Below are 18,216 nucleotides of genomic sequence, written 5' to 3' on the forward strand. Positions count from 1 at the left end.
ACTTGTAATCTAGCCCTTGATGTTGTATATAACCATGAACTTTTAAAGTGTGTTTTTTAACTAATCTAAAATAAGGCACATTACACTAAATATTTACCCTAACTTGATAAGGGGCGAGATTACATGTGCGGAGCAGGCTTCAGAGCAACTGCTGAAACCTTTGCCGCCCGTAATTTCACCTCACACATCGGGTATCACATATATGGCGCTGGCAGTTCATAAAGTGCTGTAAGTCGGAGAACTAGTGATCTCCAGATATGTGCGTAAATACAAATTTCTGGAGTCGCCAGTGACTTACAGCACTTTAGAAACTGCCAGCGCCTAAGAAAATAAAAATAAGTATCAAATCTCCCGTAAAAGTCTAACACGCCTCCCAAAAATAAACCTGACACGTAAAACCCTTATATCCGCAATCCCCCACATCACAACTAATAATACAATTATTAACCCCTAAACCGACAACCCCTCACAACGCAATATGTTTAATTAAACTATTAACCCTAATACGCCATTCACCCACATCGCAAAGTCCCTATTAAAACTATTAACCCCTAATCTGCCGTTAACCCACATAGCAACAAACCTTATAAATCTATTAACCCCTAATCCGCCAAACCCACACAAGGCAATCATCTTAATAAAACTATTAACCTATAAACAGCCAAACCCACACAATGCAATAATCTTAATAAAACTATTAACCCCTAATCTGCTAATCCCCCACATCACAAGTACCCTAATTAACCTATTAACCCCTAATCTGCCAAACCCTCACAACACAAATAACTGATTTAATTACTAAGCCCCCTAACCTAACACCCACGAAATTAACCCAAATTACATAAAATAATAAAACACTAAATTATAATTAAAATAAAAAATCCTAACAATACTTAGAAAAATAAATCTAAGATTAAATTAAAATAAATGAATCTAAAATTACTAAAAATAAAAAAGTCTAACATTACATAAAATAATAAACAAAATTATACATTCAGCTCTTTTAAGAGTGCCAAATAAATCTAAAAAAAAAACAAACCCCCAAAAAATAAAAATAAAAAGCCTAAGTCTTGCCCCCAAATAGGTACTCACCGTTCCTAAAGTCCGGCGAAGAAGGTCCTGTTCCAGGTGGTGAAGTCTTCTTCCAAGCAGCCGACATCTTCTTCCAAGCGGGACCACTTCCTTCTTCATTCAGGACCAAGCTGGCGTGGAGTGGAGATGAGTGCGGAGCAGGACCGTCGACCACAGAGCCATGTAGCGTGAAGGATCCTCTTCGTATGATCGCCACTGTACACTGAATAATGAATTCAAGGTATGCTTTCAAATATGGAGTCCCTTGCATTCCTATTGGCTGATTTGATTCTTCAAATTCAAATCAGCCAATAGGATGAAAGCTACTGAAATCCTATTGGCTGATTTGAACAGCGGTTGACAGGTAAATAGATATTGAGCATGCGTTAGGTGTAAGTTAATATTTTCAGGCAGTTACGGGAGTTACAGTGCTCACATTTTCAGAGCAAGGCTTGCTGCGCCTGCCTATGTGTGGTGAGGTGAAAATGGAGTAAAATGTCTCCATTTTCACCGCGTAAGTCGTTGTGCTGAATATGTGCTACCGATTTGCGACGCGGTTCTATGTTAGCTTATGAGAGTAAAAATTGCGGATGAAATATATGCGCTGCATTTATATGTGGTGCCATATATGTGACACCAAATCCGCATAAAAACGGTGTCACCCGCTTTTGCAGGCGACGCAACATATGTAATCTTGCCCAAGATGTTCAATCAAGGAAAATAAAACAACATTGAAATATACATGTATTATTTATTTTTATTTTGTTGCTGTAAAACAACTGGAAATTGTGACTTTCCCTACAAAGCTCATAAAATGCATCTGTCATACTTAAAGGGACATGAAACCCAACTTTTTTCTTTCATGATTTAGATAGAGAATACAATTTTAAACAACATTCCAATTGTCTAATATTATTTTGTTTGCTTGATTCTTCAGATATATTTGTTGAACAAATAGCAATGTGCATGGGTGAGCCAATCACACAAGGTATCTATGTGCAGCCACCAACCAGCAGCTATTTAGCCAATTTACATATGCTTTTCAACAAAGGATATCAAGAGAATTAAGCAAATGAGATAATATAAGTAAATTGGAAAGTTGTTTAAAATGGCGTGCTCTTTCTAAATCACAAAAGAAAAAAAAAATCCCTTTAAGTATGGATATAAACACATTCTACACAGTGATAGCTTGGATCAGATCACAAGCTCATTAACATATTTTCTTGATTGGTCATAGTTTAAGGAATTAATACATTGTTTTTCAAGGTTGTGTCCCTGCCTCCAAGTACTGCTCTTGATTTGCAAAGCCTTTTAAATGATGCTAACAAAATGAAGTGTAAAATGATTTTAGAACATTTATTGTATTATACAAATATTCTGCTATGTAATGCTGCTGTTATTTGCTAATTACAGGGAGTGCAGAATTATTAGGCAAGTTGTATTTTTGAGGATTAATTTTATTATTGAACAACAACCATGTTCTCAATGAACCCAAAAAACTCATTAATATCAAAGCTGAATATTTTTGGAAGTAGTTTTTAGTTTGTTTTTAGTTTTAGCTATTTTAGGGGGATATCTGTGTGTGCAGGTGACTATTACTGTGCATAATTATTAGGCAACTTAACAAAAAACAAATATATACCCATTTCAATTATTTATTTTTACCAGTGAAACCAATATAACATCTCAACATTCACAAATATACATTTCTGACATTCAAAAACAAAACAAAAACAAATCAGTGACCAATATAGCCACCTTTCTTTGCAAGGACACTCAAAAGCCTGCCATCCATGGATTCGGTCAGTGTTTTGATCTGTTCACCATCAACATTGCGTGCAGCAGCAACCACAGCCTCCCAGACACTGTTCAGAGAGGTGTACTGTTTTCCCTCCTTGTAAATCTCACATTTGATGATGGACCACAGGTTCTCAATGGGGTTCAGATCAGGTGAACAAGGAGGCCATGTCATTAGATTTTCTTCTTTTATACCCTTTCTTGCCAGCCACGCTGTGGAGTACTTGGACGCGTGTGATGGAGCATTGTCCTGCATGAAAATCATGTTTTTCTTGAAGGATGCAGACTTCTTCCTGTACCACTGCTTGAAGAAGGTGTCTTCCAGAAACTGGCAGTAGGACTGGGAGTTGAGCTTGACTCCATCCTCAACCCGAAAAGGCCCCACAAGCTCATCTTTGATGATACCAGCCCAAACCAGTACTCCACCTCCACCTTGCTGGCGTCTGAGTCGGACTGGAGCTCTCTGCCCTTTACCAATCCAACCACGGGCCCATCCATCTGGCCCATCAAGACTCACTCTCATTTCATCAGTCCATAAAACCTTAGAAAAATCAGTCTTGAGATATTTCTTGGCCCAGTCTTGACGTTTCAGCTTGTGTGTCTTATTCAGTGGTGGTCGTCTTTCAGCCTTTCTTACCTTGGCCATGTCTCTGAGTATTGCACACCTTGTGCTTTTGGGCACTCCAGTGATGTTGCAGCTCTGAAATATGGCCAAACTGGTGGCAAGTGGCATCTTGGCAGCTGCACGCTTGACTTTTCTCAGTTCATGGGCAGTTATTTTGCGCCTTGGTTTTCCCACACGCTTCTTGCGACCCTGTTGACTATTTTGAATGAGACGCTTGATTGTTCGATGATCACGCTTCAGAAGCTTTGCAATTTTAAGAGTGCTGCATCCCTCTGCAAGATATCTCACTATTTTTTACTTTTCTGAGCCTGTCAAGTCCTTCTTTTGACCCATTTTGCCAAAGGAAAGGAAGTTGCCTAATAATTATGCACACCTGATATAGGGTGTTGATGTCATTAGACCACACCCCTTCTCATTACAGAGATGCACATCACCTAATATGCTTAATTGGTAGTAGGCTTTCGAGCCTATACAGCTTGGAGTAAGACAACATGCATAAAGAGGATGATGTGGTCAAAATACTCATTTGCCTAATAATTCTGCACTCCCTGTATATATAAACATGATTCTAATTTCCATTTAATTAACATATGTGCATACTAAAAATCTAATTTTACTTTAAATAGTTATTAGAACAATTAAAACAAACCTTAATTTTTATTTGTATATTAGCCTATTTGAAGGGTTTATTTTATGGTGAGTAAATATTTCCCAAATACAAAAAATATATATATTTTTAATAACAAAAATATTTTTGCACATCTAAGGTTGTTTTAAGAAAAAGCAGATATACATAAATTATTCATTTTAATATTTGTTGTGCTGATTTGATCACACAGAGAGTTACTGCTGTTTTGTCTTCTATTTTAGATATTCAATTTTTTTCATTACCTGTTAGGTTTTTCAACTCAGAAGACATTTTGTCTAAGCTGTTAATCATTCCTTCAAAGTCATGCTGCTGAGTATTAACACTGTTTCTAGACATCTGGAATACAAACAGTTAAGTCTAAATGGTAAGAGAACTACTGCACATTAAAGGGACATGAAACACAAAAAAATTGTTATACAACTTTCCAATTTACTTATATTTTCAAATGTGCTTTTTTCGCTTGCTATTCTTTGTTAAAGAAGCAGCAATGCACTACTGGGAGCTAGCTGAACACATCTTGTGAGTCAACGACAAGAGGCATATATGTGCATTAATCATTAACCCGCTAGATACCAGTAGTGCATTATTGCTTCTGATCCTACCTATGTATGAATTTCAACAAAGGATACTAACAGTATGAAGCAAATTAGATAATGGAAGTACGCTTGAAAGGTGTTTAAAGGGACATTGTACACTAGATTTTTCTTTGCATAAATGTTTTGTAAATGATCCATTTATATAGCCCATCTGGTAGTGGTTTTGTAACAATGTATAGTTTTGCTTATTTTTTAACAACACTGTGCTGATTTTCAGACTCCTAGCCAAGCCCCACAGTGTCAGATGTATACACGCATTTACAGACCTGTTTATATTATCTGTCTTTTCATATGCGGGGGGGGGGGGGGCTGCTCTTCTTGTTTTCCCAGCCACTTTCAGTGGGTGTCCTAGACAAATCTTATCAATAGTGCTAAACTGGCAGCTTCTAAGTACATTTTTAAAAGGTTTTATACTGGATTGTATGCTCTGAAACATGAAATAAAAGAAAAATGTGTTTCATATCCCTTTAAATTCATGTAATTCAAGTTATTCCACCATTTCACAAAAACAAGTTACACACTTTGAACAACAGATCATACATAACAAAAAAATATTATATATATTTCCATAATCTGTTGTCCACTTAAATGATATGTAAAATACAAAAACAGGAGGCACTCCCTAGTGATTTATAGTACAAACAAGATGGAAAGTACAGCCAGTGCTGATGTAGGCAAGCTGGATAATGCATTCTCCAGCAGAACCGCCTCCGAGGAACAGAACCACAGAAGAATGATATTATCCTCCTTGCAGAACTTCCACCAATTACAAATACATCTACACTGTACCTCCAACCATGGTGTCCAACTACTATGCACTGTTGTTCTAGTGTGTCCACCTGCAGGTACAATCCCCCCACATGTGAAGACGAAAGGGATGCTATGCACTGGAAACAAAGATACTGCACGCAGACCCCAGAGCTTCCTAACAGATCGATTCACTGATCTCATCAGGAGTCAGGAACAATTAAAGATGGGGACAAGTTAAAAACTTTAATGATCTTCGTAGACACAAAACAATGATAAACATACCCATAAATACACACACAATCCCTCCACCTCTTTGCTAGACAAAGTACATAGTACAGATTACAATGCACAGTGCACTAATTTATATAAGTAAAGATATTAAAATGAACTATAAAAAATCAGAAAACATAAAAAACAAAACCTAACAAAGTGTCTTTCCCTTCATATAAATAATGTAATTGGAATGTGTATATCTGATATTATTATGTCATTCAAGTATAAAAGTAACAATATTCATATGTGACAATAATTAATTAATCTAATACATCTAATAAATCAAAAGTCGGTAAATCCATATTTAGATTCAAAACAAAGACTGTAGTTAATATATGTATTAAGTTTCTCTTCGCCTTCATCTAATAAATGTGTTATTAAGAGACGAGGGAGTGAGTTACAATGGTAATAGTCAAATGATTTAGATCTTTTTTTGTTATATACACACTTCCCAAAACAAATCTTGAAATAATTATATATATATATACTTTCTTATTAGATGTAGAACAAATGATGCATGGGTGATACGCGCGTCAGCATTTTTGGATGTTAACAGATATACAAACAAGCATTTTTGTGATGTCCCTTGTTGCACCAATTTGTCTGGAAGTCTCAGCTGACTGGTAGGAGATTTGCAGTTAGCAGGAGGAGCTGGGGACCTTGAGAGCGGTGAACCTCTGCGGTCTGAGTATAACTATTTGAGAAGTAATCAGTAAGAGTGACCACATCATAAAAGGTATGATATAAGTATAAACTTACTTCAGTGGTTATGAAGGAGGAAGCCTTTTATGCCGAGTTGCAAAGGTAACGCTCTATTTCTGATCTATGGACTTTCCATTCATTTTTTGCTCTGCTTCAGTGCATATCTCCTAATATACTAACAAGTTCAAGATTATGTTCTGTCTAACAATGGCTGTGAATACAATCTCCTGTGATGTTGAGATCCTTATGGTGACAAATATTTGGCTATATCATATTAACTCAATTTGCACAATTAGGAGTTTTGCTTCTAACAGTATATTGCTGGATGTTTCCTAAGCATTCTTTTTACTAACTTTGTTCCAGCTGTGGCCACTAATTTTTGAACAAAAAGAAATAACTTTTTTTATGTGTTTGAGCTGGTCCTATACAGGCCTGGAATCCTCAACCTCGATTAATGGATCACGCTGCTTGGACTGGTGGTAGAAGATAGGGAAGAAATGTGGGAAACTCCCCAGCTTTCTAAATTTTACTTAGCCTTTTTTTTTTTTTGAGGGAAACAAAGCAGGGATTAAACACATAAGCGGGATTTGACCTGGCCGGTTAGTTTTGCAAGTGATAATTGTAGGGGCAAAATATAATTTACTGTAAGGGGTTTAAAAAAAAATGTCCCCGGATTTCATTTTAAAAATCTGGTCACCTTAGCATAGCACCCCCATAGAATCACCACTGGTACTGCTGATTTGATCAGCGTGAGTTTCTGGGTCCTGAGGAGCATTTTAAATATGTATTTAATAACTTTGTGGGGGTTAAACACATACCTTTGCAACATCCCTAGTGATAAAATAATATGTTTTAACAAATTAGAGCATTTCCTTTTATCACTATAAAGGCCCTTAAGTTTGACAGCAGTTGTATTAATTATATTTCTCTTTACTATATTTTCTTACTACATTACTTTAACAGACATCCCAACTCTCCCGGAAGTTACGGGAGTCTCCCGCATTGAAATAGAGGCTCCCTGACACCCGGAAACTAAACATAATATCCCGGAAACTCATCTCTGCCGGGAGAGGAAGCGAGTCACCCAAAATGACAGTGACATGAAGTAAGCCAGGAGCGAGTGGGGCAGTGACACACAAAGGGAGGTAAAGTAATTTTACTGCAATCTAAGCTATGCAGTATTATGGCATATGCATGCTGCAGGGCAAATTCCGTCAAGTTGCACAATCAGTTGCTGTGATCCAGGTCCCGTCCCCTCCCACTAGCGCGGGCATTCTACAGACAGGAGGAAGAAGTGCACAGTGAGGAACTTTTGGTAGGCAGGGCTGGCTTTAGAAAGATGCAGTAGCTGCTCCACTTGGCATAGCGCTAGAGGTACAATATTATATTTATTTATTTTAAATTTTGAACAGAGGTTAATACCTGAGCTCAGGCTTTTACAATATTGCTTGTTTCTCTTTTCTGCTGCTACCCAGATTGGGGTCCTTGGGCAGTAGCAGACAGCACAGCAGTAAACTGTTAAGAAGCACTGAGCAAACTTGTTCCGCTCCCACAGGGTGGGGGTGGGGAATGCACACACATAGCTGTTACCAATCTAGGCTAGTAATAACTTTGCCGGTGAGGGGAGGTTCTGTAAAATGGCAGATCTGCAGTTTCAATGTAAGCAGGCAGCCAGAGTATTGTTAGCATTGTCTAGCAATCTCCTCCTCCCCTCACTTTACCCTCCCGCGGTATCATAAGCCTTAGACAGGAGGGCAGCGAGATAAAAAATATAAGGTATGAGGGTCAAGAAGTTATTGTGCTTGGATGATGTGTCTAACATGGCTGAGGTGGCAATCCTAGATGTGTCTGATCTTATACTGCTGTTTTATTCCCCTGCAACTCTGATCAAATGACTTTACATTCTCCCTTTTAGATGATTAACAGTACCAGACCTCTCTGAGCTGTCAAGACTAAACCCATCACTTAACTCTACTGTTTCCTCATCTGCCTTTAACCACATCACTGCCAGTTAAATATTTGTTAACTATTATTGTACTGAACAAAGATGCTACAACATGTGTATGTATGATATATATATATATATATATATATATATATATATATATATATATATATATATATATATATATATATATATATACAGTATCTCACAAAAGTGAGTACACCCCTCAAATTTTTGTAAATATTTTATTTTATCTTTTCATGTGACAACACTGAAGAAATTATACTTTGCTACAATGTAAGGTAGTGAGTGTACAGCCTGTATAACAGTGTAAATGTGCTGTTCCCTCAAAATATCTTAACACACAGCCATTAATGTCTAAACCGTTGGAAACAAAAGTGAGTACACCCCTAAGTTGAAATGTCCAAATTGGGCCCAAAGTGTCAATATTTTGTGTGGCCACCATGATTTTCCAGCACTGCCTTAACCCTCTTGGGCATGGAGCTCACTAGAGCTTTACAGGTTGCCACTGGTGTCCTCTTCCACTCCTCCATGATGACATCACGGAGCTGGTGGATGTTAGAGACCTTGCGCTCCCTCACCTTCTGTTTGAGGATGCCCCACAGATGCTTAATAGGGTTTAGGTCTGGAGACATGCTTGGCCAGTCCATCACCTTTACCCTTAGCTTCTTTAGCAAGGCAATGGTCGTGTTGGAGGTATGTTTGGGGTCGTTATCATGTTGGAATACTGCCCTGTGGCCCAGTTTCCAAAGGGAGGGGATCATGCTCTACTTCAGTATGTCACAGTACATGTTGGCATTCATGGTTCCCTCAATGAACTGTAGCTCCCCAGTGCCGGCAGCACTCATGCAGGCCCAGACTATGACACTCCCACCACCATCAAACAGACACAGTCCTTTAGCCTAAGCACCAATAGGGACACATATACAAGTTAATCTGGGATCCAGTATATATATATTTAGTCTCTTTTCCAAATAATTTCACAGAGTCGTTCACCTTAATAAGTGTATCGGCAAACTTTCAGCAAACCTTCAGCATTTGTATATATATTATTCTGTGAGTAGACAAATTCACAATGACAGAGATTTTGCATTAGACATCTGGTCTTACCAATATCTGGCATCCTAAATCCTCTCACAGCTTATATCGCTACACGGTCGGTCCACAGGAGCTGCCCGGATATCAAAACGTTAGGCTTAATAACTTACGCCCTCTTCTTTATTGTTGCTTCCAATTTGTAAATGCTCCCTTCATCAACCGTGGGCTTTAGCTGATGACGTCATCTATGGGATTCCACTCTGTCTCTCTCACTCCGGATGCTCCGTATGTTATACACTGCAATCAGCTGAATATTTCAGTGGTTCCCAGGGTCTGAGTGTTCTTGCCTTTTCTAAATGGCCTTGTTCGCCTGTGCTCACTTGTCCCCATAAATAATGTAGAAAAACAACGTTCATAAATTAATAAGTGTATCGGCAAACTTTCAGCAAACCTTCAGCATTTGTATATATATTATTCTGTGAGTAGACAAATTCACAATGACAGAGATTTTGCATTAGACATCTGGTCTTACCAATATCTGGCATCCTAAATCCTCTCACAGCTTATATCGCTACACGGTCGGTCCACAGGAGCTGCCCGGATATCAAAACGTTAGGCTTAATAACTTACGCCCTCTTCTTTATTGTTGCTTCCAATTTGTAAATGCTCCCTTCATCAACCGTGGGCTTTAGCTGATGACGTCATCTATGGGATTCCACTCTGTCTCTCTCACTCTGGATGCTCCGTATGTTATACACTGCAATCAGCTGAATATTTCAGTGGTTCCCAGGGTCTGAGTGTTCTTGCCTTTTCTAAATGGCCTTGTTCGCCTGTGCTCACTTGTCCCCATAAATAATGTAGAAAAACAACGTTCATAAAGGAGCACCAGGCAATGGTTGAAAATAAAACAACTTTTATTCCAGCTTGCAGCCATATGTATCAAGATACAATGTTAAAATTTGACATGACATCACTTCACATCTTTGGACATGGGTAGCATTCCTGCTTACACGTTTCGGCATTTTGCCGTGCTCATAACATAAGGAACTATACCACTACACATCTTTTAAAGATCTCAATAACATCTTATTGGTTAATAACAATTAAAACCAAACCCTCTACCCTGTCACTGATTCTATGTAACGAAAGTTCATAAAATCCTTACAAACCAATTCACCTGTGTTTTTGCACTAGCTCTTGTTTAACCACGTAGTTACTGGTGTATTGTGTGAACCTTGGTTTCCCTCTAGCTAGGCTGTACTATGTTTTTATTATAACTGCAAGTAAATCTAAGCATATCCGTTTCTCATATATCTGCATAAATACCCCTTTCTACTCTATTACTCCTAATGTTCAGTGCTTTATTTTTAATATGTATGTATATAAATATAAATACATATAGAAGGGGAATTTGGACAAAACATGATTGCTTTTATTAAATTTTATAAATCTCAAATTTTTTTAATCTGATACACTAGCTATCCATTCCTTGTCATAATATTGACCTTAAAATAGGGACTTAATATGTACAAGATATTGAATAGATTATACCAATGAATCTTGCTGTTTTTAGTTCATTATGTAAACACCAGCTATTTTGGTGAAATTGCGTGAACCAAATGTTTAAGTTACTACATTTAATCTAGTTCACTTCTTTATTTTGACAAAATGTAATATAATTAAATATAATTTATTTTGTCCTAGAAATTCTATATTAGATTTTGCCCAATATGCACATGCGGTCTCCTCAGCTTTGTGGACTGACAACCTACATACACTTGCGTCCTCCTGAACTCATGATGATTTTGATCATCTATTGCCAGAAGTTAATCACATCATATACAGAATTCAGTCCTAGAGGTATCCTGGATTTCAATTTATGAATCCAGAATACCTCTTTTACAGACAATTCTGATTCTTTGGTTTGTCCCCCTTTAGGTTTCTGTATCTTTTCAATTATCATCCACCTAAGAGACATAGGGCATTTCTGATGTTTATTCCTGAAATGTTCCACAAGCGTTGTGGTGAGAGAACCGTATTTTATATTATTAATGTATTCTCTAATTCTCTCACAGACCTCCCTTGTCGTGAGCCTGACATGTGAGTAGATAGATTACATATGTCTCCCTACAATTCAAACATGTCTTGTGAGTAAATTCCTCACCAGTTGCTGTACTCTTAAAGGTACTTCCTTCTTGAAGAAACTCGCAAGCTTTACATGTTAAATTGCTGCAATGGAAGGTCCCTCTGAATGTCAACCACAAACTCTGAATGGTTGACTTATTTTTCCTCAATTTAGTGGGGGCTACATAGTTAGCTATGGACATACCTTTTTTGTAAGAAAATCTACACCCTTGTTTAGCAATATCAATCAGCTTATCATCTGCCTGAAGCATTGGAAATGTTTCCGTATTATGGAGCATATTTTATGATATTGTTTACTATACTTGGTAACAAAGGTTACTCTATTGTCTTTCTCCTTGTGACAACTTTTTTTTTTACTTAAGTACATTTGTTCTTTCTAATGTTGCTTCTGAAGCTCTGGCCAATTCAATAGTCTTTCTGTGATAACTTCTGTCCCGTAGTTTTCCAGATAACAATTCTGCCTGTTTATTATATGCTGTATCTGTATTACAATTTCTTTTCAGTCTAATGAACTGGCCCTTAGCTACAGAACTAAATACCTGCTTGGGGTGACTGCTCTGAGTGTGCAACAATGTATTTCCAGCAAATGGTTTACTGTAAACCTCAGTTTGTATGTAACCTTCTCTGGTACCCTTCAATTTGACATCCAAATAATAGATTTCTTCATTCTTAAATTCAGAGGTGAATTTTATGCCGACCTCATTTGCATTCAGTAGTTCCACAAACTCCTGTGCACTATGTTTGTCACCTTTCCAGATGCAAATGAGGTCATCAATATATCTGCGATAATAAATAATATTTTCACTGTGAGGGGTTCCACATATATAGATGTGGGACAGTTCCCACCACCCCATGAAGAGGTTAGCGTAGGAGGAGGCAAACTTTCCCACATCTCTGGAGGTAGAAAACCCCCTCAAAGGTAAAAAAATTGTGTATGAGCAAATATTTAGTTACACGCACAATATATTTGGCCAGATTATCACTGTATCCTTCTGTTCTATTTACAAAAAACTCAATTGCTCTTAAACCCATCTCGTGTGGTATTGAAGAGTAGAGAGATTGAACATCTACAGTCAACCACCACCATGCTTGACTGTAGGCAAGACACACTTGTCTTAGTACTCCTCACCTGGTTGCCGCCACACACGCTTGACACTATCTGAACCAAATAAGTTTATCTTGGTCTCATCGGACCACAGTAAATGGTTCCAGTAATCCATGTCCTTAGTCTGCTTGTCTTCAGCAAAATGTTTGCAGGCTTTCTTGTGCATAATCTTTACAAGAGGCTTTCTTCTGGGATGACAGCCATGCAGACCAATTTGATGCAGTGTGCGGCGTGTGGTCTGAGCACTGACAGGCTGACCTCCCACCCCTTCAACCTTTGCAGCAATGAGCACTTAAAGGCATAATTCCCAAAGACAACCTCTGGAAATGACGCTTGGGTCAACCATGGCGAGGCCTGTTCTGAGTGGAACCTGTCCTGTGAAACTGCTCTATTGTCTTGCCCACCATGCTGCAGCTCAGTTTCAGGGTCTTGGCAATCTTATTATAGCCTAGGTCATCTTTATGTAGAGCAACAATTCTCTTTTTCAGATCTTCAGAAAGTTCCTTGCCATGAGGTGCCATGTTAAACTTCCAGTGACCAGTATGAGAGAGTGTGAGAGCGATAACACCAAATTTAACAAACCTGCTCCCCATTCATACCTGAGACCTTGTAACACTAATGAGTCACATGACACTGGGGAGGGAAAATGGCTAATGGGCCCAATTTGGACATTTCCACTTAGGGGTGTACTCACTTTTGTTGCCAATGGTTTAGACATTAATGGCTGTGTGTTGAGTTATTTTGAGGGGACAGCAAATTTATATACAGGCTGTACACTCACTACTTTACATTGTAGCAAAGTGTAATTTCTTCAGTGTTGTCACATGAAAAGATATAATAAAATATTTATAAAAATGTGAGGGGTGTACTCACTTTTGTAAGATACTGTATATTGTAAGATACTGTAATGAGTCTTTGCAGGTTGGGATGTCTGCTTTAATAAAATTCTATAGGATTTTTGTTAAAATATTATAATACATTATAATGCACTACTTGTATAAATATATGGTATAAATTAAAATGGCTAAGTGATGTTCCAATTCATTAAATAATAATTATTACATGAATGGGAACACCACTTGGACATTTTAATTTATAACATATATTTAGACAAGTAAAGTGGTATTTCAAGCATTGCTTAACTGATATGCACAATTGATACTACTTATTCTCTATTTTTTTTAAAAAATATTATTAAATAAAAAATATTCCTACTTTTAAAAGTGCCCCTTTCTCCCTGTTGGATTAGTTAACAGTTATAGGGACAGGAAGTACAGAAAATAGCAAATATCACACAAAAACCACAGTTTCCTTGCAGGGGGAGTTTTGATGCTGCAACTCCAGGAAGTGACTTAACAAACAGCAGTGAGTCAGTGTAATTAGTGCAAAGAAATAGGGCAGACTGTAGCTGATAAAAAGCAACTCTCAATTTATTGCAAGCTCTTGCAAGGCACATACAACACATATCCTGTTTACTGTATGATTCTTGCAGTTTGTCTGCATCTGATTCTTTGCAGATTCTTTTGAATCTGAACATAAAATCCATAAAAGAGGTGCATAGATATTTGTATTTCTTCAAATAGATGCAGTAGTTTATGTGGGAAGGGTTGTGCTAATTGGGAAACTTTTTATGTGTTTGGGGACTTTTGGTCAAGTAAAATGTGCTTAAACTTAAAGGGACATTACATACTAAATAAATGCTTGTTAGAATGATGTATTCAAAGCAAAGATGCTATTTGATTAATGATACTACTTGTTTAAATATTGGAAAAATGAAAGGTTCATAAAGCAATGTGCTCTGCTATGTTACACAGGTTTTCTGCTGAGGCCATTTAGGGACAGCTATAAATGATTTTGGAATATAGCTGCAATCTGCACTTCTTCCAACAGGGATTAGAAATGTCACAAGTCTAATAAATTACAGGAGATTGGGACAAAATTAATGACAGTATAGTGCAACGTTTTTGTACTACATATAGTAAAACATTTATACCAGTATACTATGTTAGTGTGTTTAATGTCATTTTCATTTATACAAACAATACTAGTTTCAGACTAACGCGTTATCATATCCTGTCAGATCTATGTTTAATTTACATACAAGCACCAAGAACCAATTATTTTTCACCCAAAAACATTGGATACTGCTAGATCACACACATCCATATTCATGCTTTTTTTCATGTAATCCCAGATCTTGTTATATCCAAGTCTTTTTCACTCACAATCATTAATATTCTATTCTAAGATCCCAAATGCCAATCCATAGCTGAGAAAAACTATTAAACCCATTTGTATCGGTTAAACCCATAGTTCTGTGCTAGCAGTAGAAGTGCAATATTAAAAATTATCTCCATTAGAGCATTTTTTTAAATTACACATGTATGTCTCTTTAAACAGATTTAAAACATTAAAGGGGCATACACAAATTAAGAAATGATTACACTATTTCTTGTTTATATGTCATTAATCCCTGTAATGTGTTTAAACACATAGGTAAAGTCAGCTCCTGAGCAGAAGTGCACTACCGAGTATTAGCTAAACATATCTTTTAAACCAATGTAGTGCAACAAAGGAGACCCTGATAATGAAGTACATTTGATAATATATCGTAAAAGTTTATTAGAATTGTCTACCCTATCACATGAAAGTTTGATTTATTGTAATGCAGTACTTAACTACTAATATAAATTATAGTATGGATATGAAAAGTTTGTTTGAAATCTGCATATAAATAATAAAATTATAAGTCCCCTTCTTACTTGTGTAGTCACCCATTAGTCTTGTAAAGGGAAAGAAAGTCAAGTTCAAAATTAAACTTTCATGATTCAGATAGAGAACACAATTTTAAACAACTTTCCAATTCACTTCCATTATTTAAATATGCACAATCTTTTTGATGCGCCAGCTCCTACTGAGCATGTGCAAGATTCACAGGATATACTTATATGCATTTTGTGATTGGCTGATGGATGAGGAAGGAAAATGTAACTAACTTGAATGTGTCTTTTTATTATGCATTTATAGATTATGCTATTCTACTGTGCTTAGTGGTCAAACTCATTTTGGGTTAATATATGAACCCACATTGTCATGTTGCCATTCCCCCCACCTACAAAACACACTTCACACTATTTGAATGGGATTGAAAGGCCGCAGCTCCTTTATTAACATAACAAATAAATATAAACAACATTAAATAACATTAACTTTTCAACCAACCACAGTGCTTGCCCCCACTATTCATTTCACAAGCCGCGCCCTACTCAGGGGAGGGGCTACCACCATAAAACCAACCCCCTGCTGTTGAAACAGGAAGTCACATCCACATCATTACAGGCGTAAGCCTCTACCAACAAGAGCAAGCACCCCGCCACAGCTGTGACACATTGCTATGCCAATCTTCAGGGAGGGAGGGCGGGAAACTTTCCCCACCATGCTGCTCCTGTTAGTAATGACTGTTGTTACTTCCTGTCGTGGGTCTATAAACCCCCTCCTCAGCCCCTCCCCCTGTCCTTTACTTCACCCCATGCCCTGCTTCCTAGTGGGGTCACATAACCCTTTCTTCAAGTCTCTTCCTACAGGGTTATTACTTTCCTGGTCCAGACAAAAAAGGAGCTTATTACCGAGAAACATCCCAGTAAAACAGTTTGTATGGATTACAAATACCTCTTGTATATGAGTCAACAAAAAGTTCAAGTCCACAGCACTGTATATGCAAAAATGTATTAAAGCATACAGACAAGTAAAAAATGCCACGTGATTAATGGTGTGTGAGCCTGAGATGTCACATTTTTTAACTTGTCTGTGTGCTTTAATACATTTTTGCATATACAGTGCTGTGGATTAGAAGTTTTTGCTGTATTACTTTGGGATCTTGGCCATGGTACCCAGTCCAGCATGCACTACCCAGAGGGAGACTTCAGGTGATGAGCTATGTTTGTTATACCTCTTGTATATGTGCACTTTGGGATTAAACCAGAGACCTTGCAGGATCTGGATGTGTTTGGGTGTGTGGTTGTGTTTTTGGGAAATAAAGTTGCATTTAACTGCTGGGCACAACTACGACAACGTGTTTACTATTCTTTTCCCCAGGTTATTGTTTTTCATCATATGCCTGTAGCTTTCTTCAAAGCTGTTCTATTTAAAAGGATTAAACCCCAAAATTATCTTTTGTAATCCAGACAAAGCAAACAGTTTAAATAAAAAAAAGTTTGCAATTGACTTCTATTATCAAATTAGCTTTGTTCCCATGGTATTCTTTGTTGAAGAGATACCTTGGTAGGGGTCTGGAGCACTATATGGTAATAAATACTGCTGCCAGATCTGGTGCTCTTTTAAATAGATAACATTCTTGCAAAACTGCTGTGATATAGTGCTGCAGACACGAGCTTGCTCCTGAACTAACGTCCCTGCTTTTCAATAAAAGATACCAAAATAATAAAGAAAATTTGATAATAGCAGCTCTCTCTGAATCATGAAATAACAATTATGGGTTTCATGTCCCTTTTAAGAGACTAAGGGGCCTATCTATCTTGACGCCCCGTGTTTCTGGTGAGCTAAAGACCGCTGCTCCATAACCTGTCTGCCTGCTCTGAGCAGGCGGACAGACATCGCAGGAATTCAACCCGATTGAGTACGATTGGGTTCATTGACACCCCCTGCTGGTGGCCGATTGGCCGCAAATCTGCAGGGGGCGGCGTTGCACCAGCAGCTCACAAGAGCTGCTGGTGCAATGCTGAATACGTAGAGCGTATTGCTCTCCGCATTCAGCGATGTCTGTCGGACCTGATCCGCGCTGTCGGATCAGGTCCGACAGACATATGATAAATAGGCCTCTTAATGTTACACTCACCTTGTGAAAGAACATAATTAACAAGAAGTTGAAGGCCATAGAAGGAAACCATGGTGAGATGGGGAAAACTACAACATTTCACCAGCAATATTATGGGATATAACTGTCTTTTAAGATGAGGGATCCTTATACTTTGCAATCACTAACAAATATATTCACACTTTACAAACAGAAATAAAGCAACTCTAAAATAAGGTACCCAAAATATGTTTTAGAAACAGAAGCATCAACTGAATTGACAACATAGGCAATAGGGATTAATTCCTTCTCTTCTTCTATCTATTACAAGACAATAAAGGGATGTGAAACCCCAAAAACTATTTTGTGATTCAGAAACAGAAAGTCTCCAAGTTACTATTATCAAGTTTGCTCCTATATCCCCATTGTATTATATGTTGAAGAGATACATAGGTAGGTAACTGGAGCTGTTGTTAAATTCATGTATTTATATGAATGAAACAAGGACCTATGCTTTGCACAAAATTGATCCAGCATGGGTAAGATAAGGCATATTTGGGCTTTAATTAAAGTGTTAATAACATGCATATATATGTATATTTGTGTGTATATAAATATATATAAGAACAATCCAATAATATGCACTCCCTGTATTTAAGCACAGCACACTTTATTCAGCAGTGAAT

This window comes from Bombina bombina, chromosome 6 (assembly GCF_027579735.1).
Source record: "Bombina bombina isolate aBomBom1 chromosome 6, aBomBom1.pri, whole genome shotgun sequence".
Taxonomy (NCBI): domain Eukaryota; kingdom Metazoa; phylum Chordata; class Amphibia; order Anura; family Bombinatoridae; genus Bombina; species Bombina bombina.